The 14,364-nt window shown below is 46.3% G+C and overlaps 19 non-coding genes across 19 annotated transcripts; all 19 read right to left on the bottom strand.

Moving 5' to 3' along the window:
• Positions 1-377: 377 nt before the first annotated feature.
• Positions 378-568, bottom strand: LOC128370091 (U2 spliceosomal RNA). Its single transcript, XR_008322237.1, has one exon. It is a non-coding gene; the product is annotated as a U2 spliceosomal RNA (small nuclear RNA).
• A 232-nt stretch (positions 569-800) lies between these two features.
• Positions 801-964, bottom strand: LOC128369954 (U1 spliceosomal RNA). The gene has a single exon (XR_008322110.1). It is a non-coding gene; the product is annotated as a U1 spliceosomal RNA (small nuclear RNA).
• A 437-nt stretch (positions 965-1,401) lies between these two features.
• On the bottom strand, positions 1,402-1,592 carry LOC128370065 (U2 spliceosomal RNA). The gene has a single exon (XR_008322214.1). It is a non-coding gene; the product is annotated as a U2 spliceosomal RNA (small nuclear RNA).
• Positions 1,593-1,824: 232 nt separating this feature from the next.
• LOC128369981 (U1 spliceosomal RNA) lies at positions 1,825-1,988 on the bottom strand. Its single transcript, XR_008322135.1, has one exon. It is a non-coding gene; the product is annotated as a U1 spliceosomal RNA (small nuclear RNA).
• A 379-nt stretch (positions 1,989-2,367) lies between these two features.
• LOC128370090 (U2 spliceosomal RNA) lies at positions 2,368-2,558 on the bottom strand. The gene has a single exon (XR_008322236.1). It is a non-coding gene; the product is annotated as a U2 spliceosomal RNA (small nuclear RNA).
• A 232-nt stretch (positions 2,559-2,790) lies between these two features.
• Positions 2,791-2,954, bottom strand: LOC128369953 (U1 spliceosomal RNA). The gene has a single exon (XR_008322109.1). It is a non-coding gene; the product is annotated as a U1 spliceosomal RNA (small nuclear RNA).
• Positions 2,955-3,391: 437 nt separating this feature from the next.
• On the bottom strand, positions 3,392-3,582 carry LOC128370064 (U2 spliceosomal RNA). Its single transcript, XR_008322213.1, has one exon. It is a non-coding gene; the product is annotated as a U2 spliceosomal RNA (small nuclear RNA).
• A 232-nt stretch (positions 3,583-3,814) lies between these two features.
• Positions 3,815-3,978, bottom strand: LOC128369980 (U1 spliceosomal RNA). The gene has a single exon (XR_008322134.1). It is a non-coding gene; the product is annotated as a U1 spliceosomal RNA (small nuclear RNA).
• A 379-nt stretch (positions 3,979-4,357) lies between these two features.
• LOC128370121 (U2 spliceosomal RNA) lies at positions 4,358-4,539 on the bottom strand. Its single transcript, XR_008322257.1, has one exon. It is a non-coding gene; the product is annotated as a U2 spliceosomal RNA (small nuclear RNA).
• Positions 4,540-8,500: 3,961 nt separating this feature from the next.
• On the bottom strand, positions 8,501-8,616 carry LOC128370167 (U5 spliceosomal RNA). Its single transcript, XR_008322281.1, has one exon. It is a non-coding gene; the product is annotated as a U5 spliceosomal RNA (small nuclear RNA).
• An 840-nt stretch (positions 8,617-9,456) lies between these two features.
• On the bottom strand, positions 9,457-9,647 carry LOC128370063 (U2 spliceosomal RNA). Its single transcript, XR_008322212.1, has one exon. It is a non-coding gene; the product is annotated as a U2 spliceosomal RNA (small nuclear RNA).
• Positions 9,648-9,867: 220 nt separating this feature from the next.
• Positions 9,868-10,031, bottom strand: LOC128369978 (U1 spliceosomal RNA). The gene has a single exon (XR_008322132.1). It is a non-coding gene; the product is annotated as a U1 spliceosomal RNA (small nuclear RNA).
• A 437-nt stretch (positions 10,032-10,468) lies between these two features.
• On the bottom strand, positions 10,469-10,659 carry LOC128370062 (U2 spliceosomal RNA). The gene has a single exon (XR_008322211.1). It is a non-coding gene; the product is annotated as a U2 spliceosomal RNA (small nuclear RNA).
• Positions 10,660-10,891: 232 nt separating this feature from the next.
• Positions 10,892-11,055, bottom strand: LOC128369977 (U1 spliceosomal RNA). Its single transcript, XR_008322131.1, has one exon. It is a non-coding gene; the product is annotated as a U1 spliceosomal RNA (small nuclear RNA).
• A 437-nt stretch (positions 11,056-11,492) lies between these two features.
• On the bottom strand, positions 11,493-11,683 carry LOC128370061 (U2 spliceosomal RNA). Its single transcript, XR_008322210.1, has one exon. It is a non-coding gene; the product is annotated as a U2 spliceosomal RNA (small nuclear RNA).
• A 220-nt stretch (positions 11,684-11,903) lies between these two features.
• On the bottom strand, positions 11,904-12,067 carry LOC128369976 (U1 spliceosomal RNA). The gene has a single exon (XR_008322130.1). It is a non-coding gene; the product is annotated as a U1 spliceosomal RNA (small nuclear RNA).
• A 437-nt stretch (positions 12,068-12,504) lies between these two features.
• On the bottom strand, positions 12,505-12,695 carry LOC128370088 (U2 spliceosomal RNA). The gene has a single exon (XR_008322234.1). It is a non-coding gene; the product is annotated as a U2 spliceosomal RNA (small nuclear RNA).
• Positions 12,696-12,927: 232 nt separating this feature from the next.
• Positions 12,928-13,091, bottom strand: LOC128369975 (U1 spliceosomal RNA). Its single transcript, XR_008322129.1, has one exon. It is a non-coding gene; the product is annotated as a U1 spliceosomal RNA (small nuclear RNA).
• Positions 13,092-13,470: 379 nt separating this feature from the next.
• On the bottom strand, positions 13,471-13,652 carry LOC128370119 (U2 spliceosomal RNA). The gene has a single exon (XR_008322255.1). It is a non-coding gene; the product is annotated as a U2 spliceosomal RNA (small nuclear RNA).
• Between the last annotated feature and the right edge of the window lie 712 nt (positions 13,653-14,364).

The raw sequence follows: 14,364 nt of genomic DNA, 5'->3' as shown, positions 1-14,364 counted from the left end.
GTTGTACAGATCCGAGCCAAGGAAGTCTTTCACAGACACGGCACCCGGACCGATGGTGCACCTTCCAAACATCATCCAAACACACACACGCCGCATGAGGCTGTGGATCTGCAGAGTCACAACTTTGCATGCAGCTTCCTGCTCTATGAATAAGGATTACAAAGGATTGCTGTATATGAGCACAGATTTCTAGAGTGTGCAACCTCACTACAGTGCTGACATAGCTACTCAATTGTACATTGGCAGTCATGAGTCAAGATAATTTGCTCATTTTCAAGGGTGCTTGAACAACCTTGAAATGGATCTAAACTCGTCAGTGCTGCTAGACCGGCCTACCTACTCAGTTAAGTCTCTTTTTCATATTAAACATAGAGAGAGGGGAGTGCACCGTTCCTGGAGGTACTGCAATACCGGGTCGATGCATGGAGTGGATGGAGCAAGCCCCTATTCCATCTCCCTGCTCCAAAAAGCAATTTAATATATGGTCCCCGGGTAGGGGACGTATCAGATATTAAACTGATAAGAACAGATACTACACTTGATCTTAGCCAAAAGGCCGAGAAGCGATGACCGGAAAAGTGTCGGAGTTGAAGGAGTGATCCTCTGCAGCGTCAGTCCCGCTCACGGTTTCACAGAGTCCAATGCGAGGAAGTAACTTGGAGCTGCATTCTATCAAAAGATAAGACGACCGTTTTGTGTTCAAAAGGACATCCGTCTCTACACGAGTCAATGGAGAATTCACCAATTTCTCACTTGGTTTCTAACCTCAGTAAGCGTTTAGTTTTCTTTCAACAACTTATCAGGGGATAGCGCGAACGCAGTCCCCCACTACCAGAAATTATGCAATCGAGATTCCCACATTTGGGGAATTCGCAGAGGTCAGCACAACCGGAGTGCAATGGTTGAGCCTCGCCCTGGGTGAACCACCTTCTTGATCATGGTATCTCCCTTGCCAGGTAAGTATGAGTTGTACAGATCCGAGCCAAGGAAGTCTTTCACAGACACGGCACCCGGACCGATGGTGCACCTTCCAAACATCATCCAAACACACACACGCCGCATGAGGCTGTGGATCTGCAGAGTCACAACTTTGCATGCAGCTTCCTGCTCTATGAATAAGGATTACAAAGGATTGCTGTATATGAGCACAGATTTCTAGAGTGTGCAACCTCACTACAGTGCTGACATAGCTACTCAATTGTACATTGGCAGTCATGGGCAATTCTAGGATCAGGCTCGCAAAATAATTAAAGTTGTATAAAATAATTCATAGGAAACAAAGATAATTTGCTCATTTTCAAGGGTGCTTGAACAACCTTGAAATGGATCTAAACTCGTCAGTGCTGCTAGACCGGCCTACCTACTCAGTTAAGTCTCTTTTTCATATTAAACATAGAGAGAGGGGGGTGCACCGTTCCTGGAGGTACTGCAATACCGGGTCGATGCGTGGAGTGGACGGAGCAAGCCCCTATTCCATCTCCCTGCTCCAAAAAGCAATTTAATATATGGTCCCCGGGTAGGGGACGTATCAGATATTAAACTGATAAGAACAGATACTACACTTGATCTTAGCCAAAAGGCCGAGAAGCGATGACCGGAAAAGTGTCGGAGTTGAAGGAGTGATCCTCTGCAGCGTCAGTCCCGCTCACGGTTTCACAGAGTCCAATGCGAGGAAGTAACTTGGAGCTGCATTCTATCAAAAGATAAGACGACCGTTTTGTGTTCAAAAGGACATCCGTCTCTACACGAGTCAATGGAGAATTCACCAATTTCTCACTTGGTTTCTAACCTCAGTAAGCGTTTAGTTTTCTTTCAACAACTTATCAGGGGAGAGCGCGAACGCAGTCCCCCACTACCAGAAATTATGCAATCGAGATTCCCACATTTGGGGAATTCGCAGAGGTCAGCACAACCGGAGTGCAATGGTTGAGCCTCGCCCTGGGTGAACCACCTTCTTGATCATGGTATCTCCCTTGCCAGGTAAGTATGAGTTGTACAGATCCGAGCCAAGGAAGTCTTTCACAGACACGGCACCCGGACCGATGGTGCACCTTCCAAACATCATCCAAACACACACACGCCGCATGAGGCTGTGGATCTGCAGAGTCACAACTTTGCATGCAGCTTCCTGCTCTATGAATAAGGATTACAAAGGATTGCTGTATATGAGCACAGATTTCTAGAGTGTGCAACCTCACTACAGTGCTGACATAGCTACTCAATTGTACATTGGCAGTCATGAGTCAAGATAATTTGCTCATTTTCAAGGGTGCTTGAACAACCTTGAAATGGATCTAAACTCGTCAGTGCTGCTAGACCGGCCTACCTACTCAGTTAAGTCTCTTTTTCATATTAAACATAGAGAGAGGGGAGTGCACCGTTCCTGGAGGTACTGCAATACCGGGTCGATGCATGGAGTGGATGGAGCAAGCCCCTATTCCATCTCCCTGCTCCAAAAAGCAATTTAATATATGGTCCCCGGGTAGGGGACGTATCAGATATTAAACTGATAAGAACAGATACTACACTTGATCTTAGCCAAAAGGCCGAGAAGCGATGACCGGAAAAGTGTCGGAGTTGAAGGAGTGATCCTCTGCAGCGTCAGTCCCGCTCACGGTTTCACAGAGTCCAATGCGAGGAAGTAACTTGGAGCTGCATTCTATCAAAAGATAAGACGACCGTTTTGTGTTCAAAAGGACATCCGTCTCTACACGAGTCAATGGAGAATTCACCAATTTCTCACTTGGTTTCTAACCTCAGTAAGCGTTTAGTTTTCTTTCAACAACTTATCAGGGGATAGCGCGAACGCAGTCCCCCACTACCAGAAATTATGCAATCGAGATTCCCACATTTGGGGAATTCGCAGAGGTCAGCACAACCGGAGTGCAATGGTTGAGCCTCGCCCTGGGTGAACCACCTTCTTGATCATGGTATCTCCCTTGCCAGGTAAGTATGAGTTGTACAGATCCGAGCCAAGGAAGTCTTTCACAGACACGGCACCCGGACCGATGGTGCACCTTCCAAACATCATCCAAACACACACACGCCGCATGAGGCTGTGGATCTGCAGAGTCACAACTTTGCATGCAGCTTCCTGCTCTATGAATAAGGATTACAAAGGATTGCTGTATATGAGCACAGATTTCTAGAGTGTGCAACCTCACTACAGTGCTGACATAGCTACTCAATTGTACATTGGCAGTCATGGGCAATTCTAGGATCAGGCTCGCAAAATAATTAAAGTTGTATAAAATAATTCATAGGAAACAAAGATAATTTGCTCATTTTCAAGGGTGCTTGAACAACCTTGAAATGGATCTAAACTCGTCAGTGCTGCTAGACCGGCCTACCTACTCAGTTAAGTCTCTTTTTCATATTAAACATAGAGAGAGGGGGGTGCACCGTTCCTGGAGGTACTGCAATACCGGGTCGATGCGTGGAGTGGACGGAGCAAGCCCCTATTCCATCTCCCTGCTCCAAAAAGCAATTTAATATATGGTCCCCGGGTAGGGGACGTATCAGATATTAAACTGATAAGAACAGATACTACACTTGATCTTAGCCAAAAGGCCGAGAAGCGATGACCGGAAAAGTGTCGGAGTTGAAGGAGTGATCCTCTGCAGCGTCAGTCCCGCTCACGGTTTCACAGAGTCCAATGCGAGGAAGTAACTTGGAGCTGCATTCTATCAAAAGATAAGACGACCGTTTTGTGTTCAAAAGGACATCCGTCTCTACACGAGTCAATGGAGAATTCACCAATTTCTCACTTGGTTTCTAACCTCAGTAAGCGTTTAGTTTTCTTTCAACAACTTATCAGGGGAGAGCGCGAACGCAGTCCCCCACTACCAGAAATTATGCAATCGAGATTCCCACATTTGGGGAATTCGCAGAGGTCAGCACAACCGGAGTGCAATGGTTGAGCCTCGCCCTGGGTGAACCACCTTCTTGATCATGGTATCTCCCTTGCCAGGTAAGTATGAGTTGTACAGATCCGAGCCAAGGAAGTCTTTCACAGACACGGCACCCGGACCGATGGTGCACCTTCCAAACATCATCCAAACACACACACGCCGCATGAGGCTGTGGATCTGCAGAGTCACAACTTTGCATGCAGCTTCCTGCTCTATGAATAAGGATTACAAAGGATTGCTGTATATGAGCACAGATTTCTAGAGTGTGCAACCTCACTACAGTGCTGACATAGCTACTCAATTGTACATTGGCAGTCATGAGTCAAGATAATTTGCTCATTTTCAAGGGTGCTTGAACAACCTTGAAATGGATCTAAACTCGTCAGTGCTGCTAGACCGGCCTACCTACTCAGTTAAGTCTCTTTTTCATATTAAACATAGAGAGAGGGGAGTGCACCGTTCCTGGAGGTACTGCAATACCGGGTCGATGCATGGAGTGGATGGAGCAAGCCCCTATTCCATCTCCCTGCTCCAAAAAGCAATTTAATATATGGTCCCCGGGTAGGGGACGTATCAGATATTAAACTGATAAGAACAGATTTTTTTTTTTTTTTTTCGAAAAAGTTTTATTGACACTCGTTCAAATTATTTCAAACAATGATTTACATTTTAGATAAAATATTCACATGTGAACATAGTATATACAATGAATTACAATAAATATGTGCAGTATGTAAAACCATATTTAAAACAATAAAACCAATTGTTCTAAAATGGTAATACAGGTTAAATAGCTGTTCATTTGTAAAACATATGTCAGGTGTTTATGTGATTGAGTGTCCATTAAAAGTCCATAAAAAGGAGTGCATCCGTTAAAAAGGGTTTTTTTTTTCAATTCTATCTTTGTGCAGGAGCGCAGTGAGTCCCTACCAAGGGTAACTCATTCTGCTCCCCCAAACATTTGGTCTCTCGGGATGCTGTCGTGGTGGTCAGAGGAGATCCTCTCCCTGATGCTCCTTCCCACCTGCCTCACCCAGAGAGCCAGGCCGCTGCTGCTGTGACCTTTTGCTGTGTGGCTCCGGCTCCTTCATCCGAATGGGCACAGAGGCGATTCTTCTTTGTGGCTGTGTCCTAGGCCTGCTGCCTGCAGCTACGGCCGTTTTGACCGTTGCTGCGGCCATTCGGATCACAGCCACGGGGGGGATCTGCATGTGCTTTCTTACCAGCAAGTTTCTGGAGGTCCATGTGGCGTCTTTGATGGCGGCTAGGGTGAGCCACTGTTTTGCAAAGTCTTTGGATGGTATTTTTTGCTGGCTCACCCCATATAGCACTAGTTGTGCTGTGAGGACCTCCCTTGCTGGTAAGTACGGGAATTGGAAGGAGCCGGCCGTTGCCCACTGGTCTACAGCAGCACTGCACTCCCAGAGCAGATGCCTCACCGACTCAGGCGCGCCACAACCAGGTCGGGGGCAGGTTGAGTGCGTTGACATGCCCCGGGAGTGCATGACGGACCTGACCGGGAGGATCTCATGAGCCACCATCCATGACAGGTCCCGGAGTCTGTTAGGGAGAGCAGGATGGTTGACGTTGCGCCAAACTGTTGTGGGCTCGCCGGGTGCGAGCCCGCGCACCGGACTCACTGGTTCCCGCTCCTGCACAACGGAGACAAGTGATCTGTGGTTAGTTAAAATCTGCAACTCCTCATGCTCAAGTCGTTCAAAATCCATAAAAACAGTAATCAAATCAGGTGCTAAAATGTCCCAAAAAGTCAAATAAAACTCCAAGGGAAGTCCATCTTGTCCAGGGGACTTCCCTTTTTTAAAACCAGTCATACAGTTATTTAACTCTAAAAAAGTAAAATCCTGGGATAAAAGCACACTTTTGTTTACTGTTTTTACAATGAATTTTAAAACTTCGGTCATGATGTCCATTTTTACAGGTTTTTCTTTGTACAGGTTTGAATAAAATGTTTCAATTGTTTCTTTAATATCGCCCATTGTTTCAGTTGTGCACCCATCTTCTTTTTTCAGCTTTGTAATGCCTCCCCCCCCCCCCCCCTTTATTCATAATTTTCCTGAAAAAATAGCGTGTGCACTTTTCACCCTCCTCTATTTCCCGTTCTCTGCTCCTTAAAATGACACCTTTGCTTTTAATTTCTGATAAAACTGACATCTCTTTTTTAACTTGCTTAATTTCCTCATTAAAATCCATGCCAATCTGGTTTAGGTTAAAATAACGTTGTAGTCGTTTCTGCAGTCCCATCATGCGTCTGTATTCCCTGTTCTTTCGTTTCTTACCTGCCTGCCTAAAGAAAGTCTGTGTCTTTCCCTTCACCATTTCCCACCAGTGTGCACGTGTTTCGTAGAAGTCTTGAAGGGTCTGCCACTCTTTGTACCGCTCCCTGAACTGCCTAACTAACTCCCTATCTTCTAAAAGGGAGCAGTTGAGTTTCCACAGACCACTTCCTGATGTCACGCCCGAAGAGAGTGAAAGGGTGCAAGAGAGCATAAGGTGATCGGAGAAGAAAACAGGAGTTAATCTAGCATCGGTGGGTGGGCAGTCCCGTGTAAAAACATAATCTATGCGAGAGGCTCTGGTGCCATCACCACTGAACCAGGTGAAGCCCTCCTCTCTGGGATGCATGATTTTAAAACAGTCCTGAAGTTTAAAATCTCTACAAATGCCCTGCAATAAAACCGATGTTTTGTCTACTTTAAAATCTTCCCCTGCTCTCCTCCTATCCTCCCTACTTAGAATACAGTTAAAATCCCCCCCTACAACTAAAGGTGCCCTACCTAGCATGTGGGACTGCAAGTCTTCTAAAAGGTCATACCTGTCGTTCTTGTCGTTAAAACCGTAAATATTTAAAAGGTTGAAATCCTGTCCCATAAAAGCCAAATGTGCTAAAAGTGCCCGACTGTCTCTCACCACAGTGCTGCCCTTCACCAGAGCTTGAGGGTTTTTGATTAAAATGGCCACTCCGTCATTTTTGTTTTGATTGGATCCACTCCATATTGACATTTTTGGCCACATCTCCTCCCACTGTCTGTAATGTTTTAAAAACGGTAGGCTGCATTCCTGCAATAAAAACACATCTGACTTAAAGGAACTTAAAAAGGGTAAAACACTCTGGGCTCTAACTCTCGACTTCACACTTCTCACATTAATGGTAGAGAAGGTCAGTGTCATGAGTATGGTTAAAAACAACAGGTAAGACATTTTAAAAGACTCAGAGGGTGTTAAAAACACATTTAAAAAACAGTTAGGTAATTTCTTGTGAACAGAGCTCTTCCTTCATCTCTGCGGGTGAAAAATGAAGGGTTTGAGCTCTGTTCCCCTTTGGGACTCTGGGGGTTGGCCTCTGCTGCAATGTTGCATTTAATTTGGAGTCCCTGGGGGTCGATTGCAGAGCAATTGTTAAAAAAGAAACCTCATTGGGTGAATCGGAAGGGAAGACTCTGGGCTCCTCCACAGATGAACTGTCTGAGTGAGCCGCAACTCTTCCCTTCTTCTCCAACACAATGGGAGAATCCGAGGACAATTCAGACAAAGGCCTCTTAGTTTGCTGGGCATTGGGGAGGGAGGCATCTTCACTATCATCCTGTGGTTGGTCTTCCTTACTAGCTCCGCCTTCTGCCTGCACCACCCCATCCTCTGGACTACTCTCCATTGGAGGGGTAAATGCAGGCCCCTCCCTCACTCCCTCCTCACCTGTTCCCTCTCTTCCAATCACAGGATTTGGAGGGAGATTTGAATTTTTCCTGCCCAGCAACTTCAATTTGCTCTCCTAACTGTTCTGTCTGTCCGCCATCTTTTCTCTTTTCTGTGACTTTTGCAGCCTTCAATTTGTTGGCAAATGACTTTGGGCAATCTCTGAACAGGTGGTTTGTTTCCCCACAAAGATTGCATCGTCTGCCATTGGTGCACTCTTCAAAAGTGGGTCCAATTTCTCTGCATTTTCCACATACGATCTGCTGACATGCTTCAACCAGGTGCCCATGCTCACCACACTTGCGGCAGAGTTTGGGTTGGCCCTGGTAATGGGTATAGCCCCTGTTCTCTCCCAGAACTACCATAGACGGCAGATGTTTCAAGCCCTGGAAGCCTTGGGGGTCCTGCCATTGTTGGATGGGGACCCTCCAAGCGCAATTCCAGATGCCGTCCTCATCTCTCACTTTCGTAGCCTGGCCTTTAACAGTGCAATATCTCCCCAGCCACAAACAAATGTCATCTGCATTCACTGTTTCATTGAACATTCTGACAATAACGGTTTTCAACGTATTGTCAGTCAGTTTCTCCACATTGAACACAGCAAATTGGGGTTTTACATTTTCAAATCTTATCCAAAATTCTCTGAGCAACACAGCAGTTTGAAAGCTTAAATCAAATCCCTTGTTATATGGCAATGTTAAAATGCAGTTTAAGTCTTCTGGCTTAAATTTCAACGTACCTTGAATCAATTTTCTGGAGAAGTCCAGCCTCGACATCTTCATGGATTCAACATCCTTGTTGGCAAAAGTAAAACGGACACTGAAAAACACGTCTTACTGAGGAAGGCCGCCCGCTTGTCTTTTCACAAACACAATGAGACTCTGCCAAACGGCAAAGCCTGCCAAAAATAGATCTAACTCGTGGGTGTTCCTCTCCACGGAAGTCTTTAGTAAAAGGCGAAAGACTTGTACGTGATGAAGAGAAAGCCGAGTAAGTACGCCCCGCTCACCAACAGCAGACGAACACAACAGTGGTCCCAGTCACCCCCTTCACGGTGAGCCCCGACATGGTGAAAGGAATCCCAGGCCACACCCATTCCCCTACACCGCGCAGCAAGAGCAAGGCGCCAACTTTTTCTTGTCATGTTTTTAGATTTTGTGAAATGCGGCAAAGAGCTCCAGGCTTTCCAGCCACAGGACTAACGTCCTACTCGGGTGTTCCAGAGGAGCAAGGGTCAAAATGTGGAAATGCTGCAAGTACACAGGCAGACAGGTGCTGCTTCCCTTTTACTCCCCCGTGGGAAGAATGACCCCTTGGCCGCGGTGCGGTCCGGAGGGCAGTGGGCAGCACCCTTGCATGAAGCATGAAAAGAGCGATCAATCCCCTCGTGTGACCCATAGCAGGACAACCGAGAGCCTCTCAGACACACCCTGTGGACTCATCTCTATGACAAGCCCCGCTGTGGAATGTCCTTCATGCCAAACCTCTTATGCCCCCACAATCTCCCTCTTTGTGTGCCGCCCCAAGGTGCAAATCTCACACCGTGTCACGCTGCACTTTCCCCCCTATTCGACGCAGGTGATTAGAGATACTGATGAAGATCCAGCAGGGGGCATGTCTGCTCTCCTTGAGACAGGCAACCTGCCATCTGCTGTGACTCAATCCCCCTGGCCAAAGTTGTATCAAATAATTCATAGGAAACAAAGATAACTTATCATTTTCACCCATTTTCAAGGGTGCTTGAACAACCTTGAAATGGATCTAAACTCGTCAGTGCTGCTAGACCGGCCTACCTACTCAGTTAAGCCTCTTTTTCATATTAAACATAGAGAGAGGGGGGTGCACCGTTCCTGGAGGTACTGCAATACCGGGTCGATGCGTGGAGTGGACGGAGCAAGCCCCTATTCCATCTCCCTGCTCCAAAAAGCAATTTAATATATGGTCCCCGGGTAGGGGACGTATCAGATATTAAACTGATAAGAACAGATACTACACTTGATCTTAGCCAAAAGGCCGAGAAGCGATGACCGGAAAAGTGTCGGAGTTGAAGGAGTGATCCTCTGCAGCGTCAGTCCCGCTCACGGTGTCACAGAGTCCAATGCGAGGAAGTAACTTGGAGCTGCATTCTATCAAAAGATAAGACGACCGTTTTGTGTTCAAAAGGACATCCGTCTCTACACGAGTCAATGGAGAATTCACCAATTTCTCACCTCAGTAAGCGTTTAGTTTTTTTTCAACAACTTATCAGGGGAGAGCGCGAACGCAGTCCCCCACTACCAGAAATTATGCAATCGAGATTCCCACATTTGGGGAATTCGCAGAGGTCAGCACAACCGGAGTGCAATGGTTGAGCCTCGCCCTGGGTGAACCACCTTCTTGATCATGGTATCTCCCTTGCCAGGTAAGTATGAGTTGTACAGATCCGAGCCAAGGAAGTCTTTCACAGACACGGCACCCGGACCGATGGTGCACCTTCCAAACATCATCCAAACACACACACGCCGCATGAGGCTGTGGATCTGCAGAGTCACAACTTTGCATGCAGCTTCCTGCTCTATGAATAAGGATTACAAAGGATTGCTGTATATGAGCACAGATTTCTAGAGTGTGCAACCTCACTACAGTGCTGACATAGCTACTCAATTGTACATTGGCAGTCATGGGCAATTCTAGGATCAGGCTCGCAAAATAATTAAAGTTGTATAAAATAATTCATAGGAAACAAAGATAATTTGCTCATTTTCAAGGGTGCTTGAACAACCTTGAAATGGATCTAAACTCGTCAGTGCTGCTAGACCGGCCTACCTACTCAGTTAAGCCTCTTTTTCATATTAAACATAGAGAGAGGGGGGTGCACCGTTCCTGGAGGTACTGCAATACCGGGTCGATGCGTGGAGTGGACGGAGCAAGCCCCTATTCCATCTCCCTGCTCCAAAAAGCAATTTAATATATGGTCCCCGGGTAGGGGACGTATCAGATATTAAACTGATAAGAACAGATACTACACTTGATCTTAGCCAAAAGGCCGAGAAGCGATGACCGGAAAAGTGTCGGAGTTGAAGGAGTGATCCTCTGCAGCGTCAGTCCCGCTCACGGTTTCACAGAGTCCAATGCGAGGAAGTAACTTGGAGCTGCATTCTATCAAAAGATAAGACGACCGTTTTGTGTTCAAAAGGACATCCGTCTCTACACGAGTCAATGGAGAATTCACCAATTTCTCACTTGGTTTCTAACCTCAGTAAGCGTTTAGTTTTCTTTCAACAACTTATCAGGGGAGAGCGCGAACGCAGTCCCCCACTACCAGAAATTATGCAATCGAGATTCCCACATTTGGGGAATTCGCAGAGGTCAGCACAACCGGAGTGCAATGGTTGAGCCTCGCCCTGGGTGAACCACCTTCTTGATCATGGTATCTCCCTTGCCAGGTAAGTATGAGTTGTACAGATCCGAGCCAAGGAAGTCTTTCACAGACACGGCACCCGGACCGATGGTGCACCTTCCAAACATCATCCAAACACACACACGCCGCATGAGGCTGTGGATCTGCAGAGTCACAACTTTGCATGCAGCTTCCTGCTCTATGAATAAGGATTACAAAGGATTGCTGTATATGAGCACAGATTTCTAGAGTGTGCAACCTCACTACAGTGCTGACATAGCTACTCAATTGTACATTGGCAGTCATGGGCAATTCTAGGATCAGGCTCGCAAAATAATTAAAGTTGTATAAAATAATTCATAGGAAACAAAGATAATTTGCTCATTTTCAAGGGTGCTTGAACAACCTTGAAATGGATCTAAACTCGTCAGTGCTGCTAGACCGGCCTACCTACTCAGTTAAGTCTCTTTTTCATATTAAACATAGAGAGAGGGGGGTGCACCGTTCCTGGAGGTACTGCAATACCGGGTCGATGCGTGGAGTGGACGGAGCAAGCCCCTATTCCATCTCCCTGCTCCAAAAAGCAATTTAATATATGGTCCCCGGGTAGGGGACGTATCAGATATTAAACTGATAAGAACAGATACTACACTTGATCTTAGCCAAAAGGCCGAGAAGCGATGACCGGAAAAGTGTCGGAGTTGAAGGAGTGATCCTCTGCAGCGTCAGTCCCGCTCACGGTGTCACAGAGTCCAATGCGAGGAAGTAACTTGGAGCTGCATTCTATCAAAAGATAAGACGACCGTTTTGTGTTCAAAAGGACATCCGTCTCTACACGAGTCAATGGAGAATTCACCAATTTCTCACCTCAGTAAGCGTTTAGTTTTTTTTCAACAACTTATCAGGGGAGAGCGCGAACGCAGTCCCCCACTACCAGAAATTATGCAATCGAGATTCCCACATTTGGGGAATTCGCAGAGGTCAGCACAACCGGAGTGCAATGGTTGAGCCTCGCCCTGGGTGAACCACCTTCTTGATCATGGTATCTCCCTTGCCAGGTAAGTATGAGTTGTACAGATCCGAGCCAAGGAAGTCTTTCACAGACACGGCACCCGGACCGATGGTGCACCTTCCAAACATCATCCAAACACACACACGCCGCATGAGGCTGTGGATCTGCAGAGTCACAACTTTGCATGCAGCTTCCTGCTCTATGAATAAGGATTACAAAGGATTGCTGTATATGAGCACAGATTTCTAGAGTGTGCAACCTCACTACAGTGCTGACATAGCTACTCAATTGTACATTGGCAGTCATGGGCAATTCTAGGATCAGGCTCGCAAAATAATTAAAGTTGTATAAAATAATTCATAGGAAACAAAGATAATTTGCTCATTTTCAAGGGTGCTTGAACAACCTTGAAATGGATCTAAACTCGTCAGTGCTGCTAGACCGGCCTACCTACTCAGTTAAGTCTCTTTTTCATATTAAACATAGAGAGAGGGGAGTGCACCGTTCCTGGAGGTACTGCAATACCGGGTCGATGCGTGGAGTGGACGGAGCAAGCCCCTATTCCATCTCCCTGCTCCAAAAAGCAATTTAATATATGGTCCCCGGGTAGGGGACGTATCAGATATTAAACTGATAAGAACAGATACTACACTTGATCTTAGCCAAAAGGCCGAGAAGCGATGACCGGAAAAGTGTCGGAGTTGAAGGAGTGATCCTCTGCAGCGTCAGTCCCGCTCACGGTTTCACAGAGTCCAATGCGAGGAAGTAACTTGGAGCTGCATTCTATCAAAAGATAAGACGACCGTTTTGTGTTCAAAAGGACATCCGTCTCTACACGAGTCAATGGAGAATTCACCAATTTCTCACTTGGTTTCTAACCTCAGTAAGCGTTTAGTTTTCTTTCAACAACTTATCAGGGGAGAGCGCGAACGCAGTCCCCCACTACCAGAAATTATGCAATCGAGATTCCCACATTTGGGGAATTCGCAGAGGTCAGCACAACCGGAGTGCAATGGTTGAGCCTCGCCCTGGGTGAACCACCTTCTTGATCATGGTATCTCCCTTGCCAGGTAAGTATGAGTTGTACAGATCCGAGCCAAGGAAGTCTTTCACAGACACGGCACCCGGACCGATGGTGCACCTTCCAAACATCATCCAAACACACACACGCCGCATGAGGCTGTGGATCTGCAGAGTCACAACTTTGCATGCAGCTTCCTGCTCTATGAATAAGGATTACAAAGGATTGCTGTATATGAGCACAGATTTCTAGAGTGTGCAACCTCACTACAGTGCTGACATAGCTACTCAATTGTACATTGGCAGTCATGAGTCAAGATAATTTGCTCATTTTCAAGGGTGCTTGAACAACCTTGAAATGGATCTAAACTCGTCAGTGCTGCTAGACCGGCCTACCTACTCAGTTAAGTCTCTTTTTCATATTAAACATAGAGAGAGGGGAGTGCACCGTTCCTGGAGGTACTGCAATACCGGGTCGATGCATGGAGTGGATGGAGCAAGCCCCTATTCCATCTCCCTGCTCCAAAAAGCAATTTAATATATGGTCCCCGGGTAGGGGACGTATCAGATATTAAACTGATAAGAACAGATTTTTTTTTTTTTTTTTCGAAAAAGTTTTATTGACACTCGTTCAAATTATTTCAAACAATGATTTACATTTTAGATAAAATATTCACATGTGAACATAGTATATACAATGAATTACAATAAATATGTGCAGTATGTAAAACCATATTTAAAACAATAAAACCAATTGTTCTAAAATGGTAATACAGGTTAAATAGCTGTTCATTTGTAAAACATATGTCAGGTGTTTATGTGATTGAGTGTCCATTAAAAGTCCATAAAAAGGAGTGCATCCGTTAAAAAGGGTTTTTTTTTTCAATTCTATCTTTGTGCAGGAGCGCAGTGAGTCCCTACCAAGGGTAACTCATTCTGCTCCCCCAAACATTTGGTCTCTCGGGATGCTGTCGTGGTGGTCAGAGGAGATCCTCTCCCTGATGCTCCTTCCCACCTGCCTCACCCAGAGAGCCAGGCCGCTGCTGCTGTGACCTTTTGCTGTGTGGCTCCGGCTCCTTCATCCGAATGGGCACAGAGGCGATTCTTCTTTGTGGCTGTGTCCTAGGCCTGCTGCCTGCAGCTACGGCCGTTTTGACCGTTGCTGCGGCCATTCGGATCACAGCCACGGGGGGGATCTGCATGTGCTTTCTTACCAGCAAGTTTCTGGAGGTCCATGTGGCGTCTTTGATGGCGGCTAGGGTGAGCCACTGTTTTGCAAAGTCTTTGGATGGTATTTTTTGCTGGCTCACCCCATATAGCACTAGTTGTGC

Source organism: Scomber japonicus, chromosome 12 (assembly GCF_027409825.1).
Source record: "Scomber japonicus isolate fScoJap1 chromosome 12, fScoJap1.pri, whole genome shotgun sequence".
In the NCBI taxonomy this organism is placed as follows: Eukaryota; Metazoa; Chordata; class Actinopteri; order Scombriformes; family Scombridae; genus Scomber; species Scomber japonicus.
This window is presented reverse-complemented; position numbering and strand designations above follow the sequence as displayed.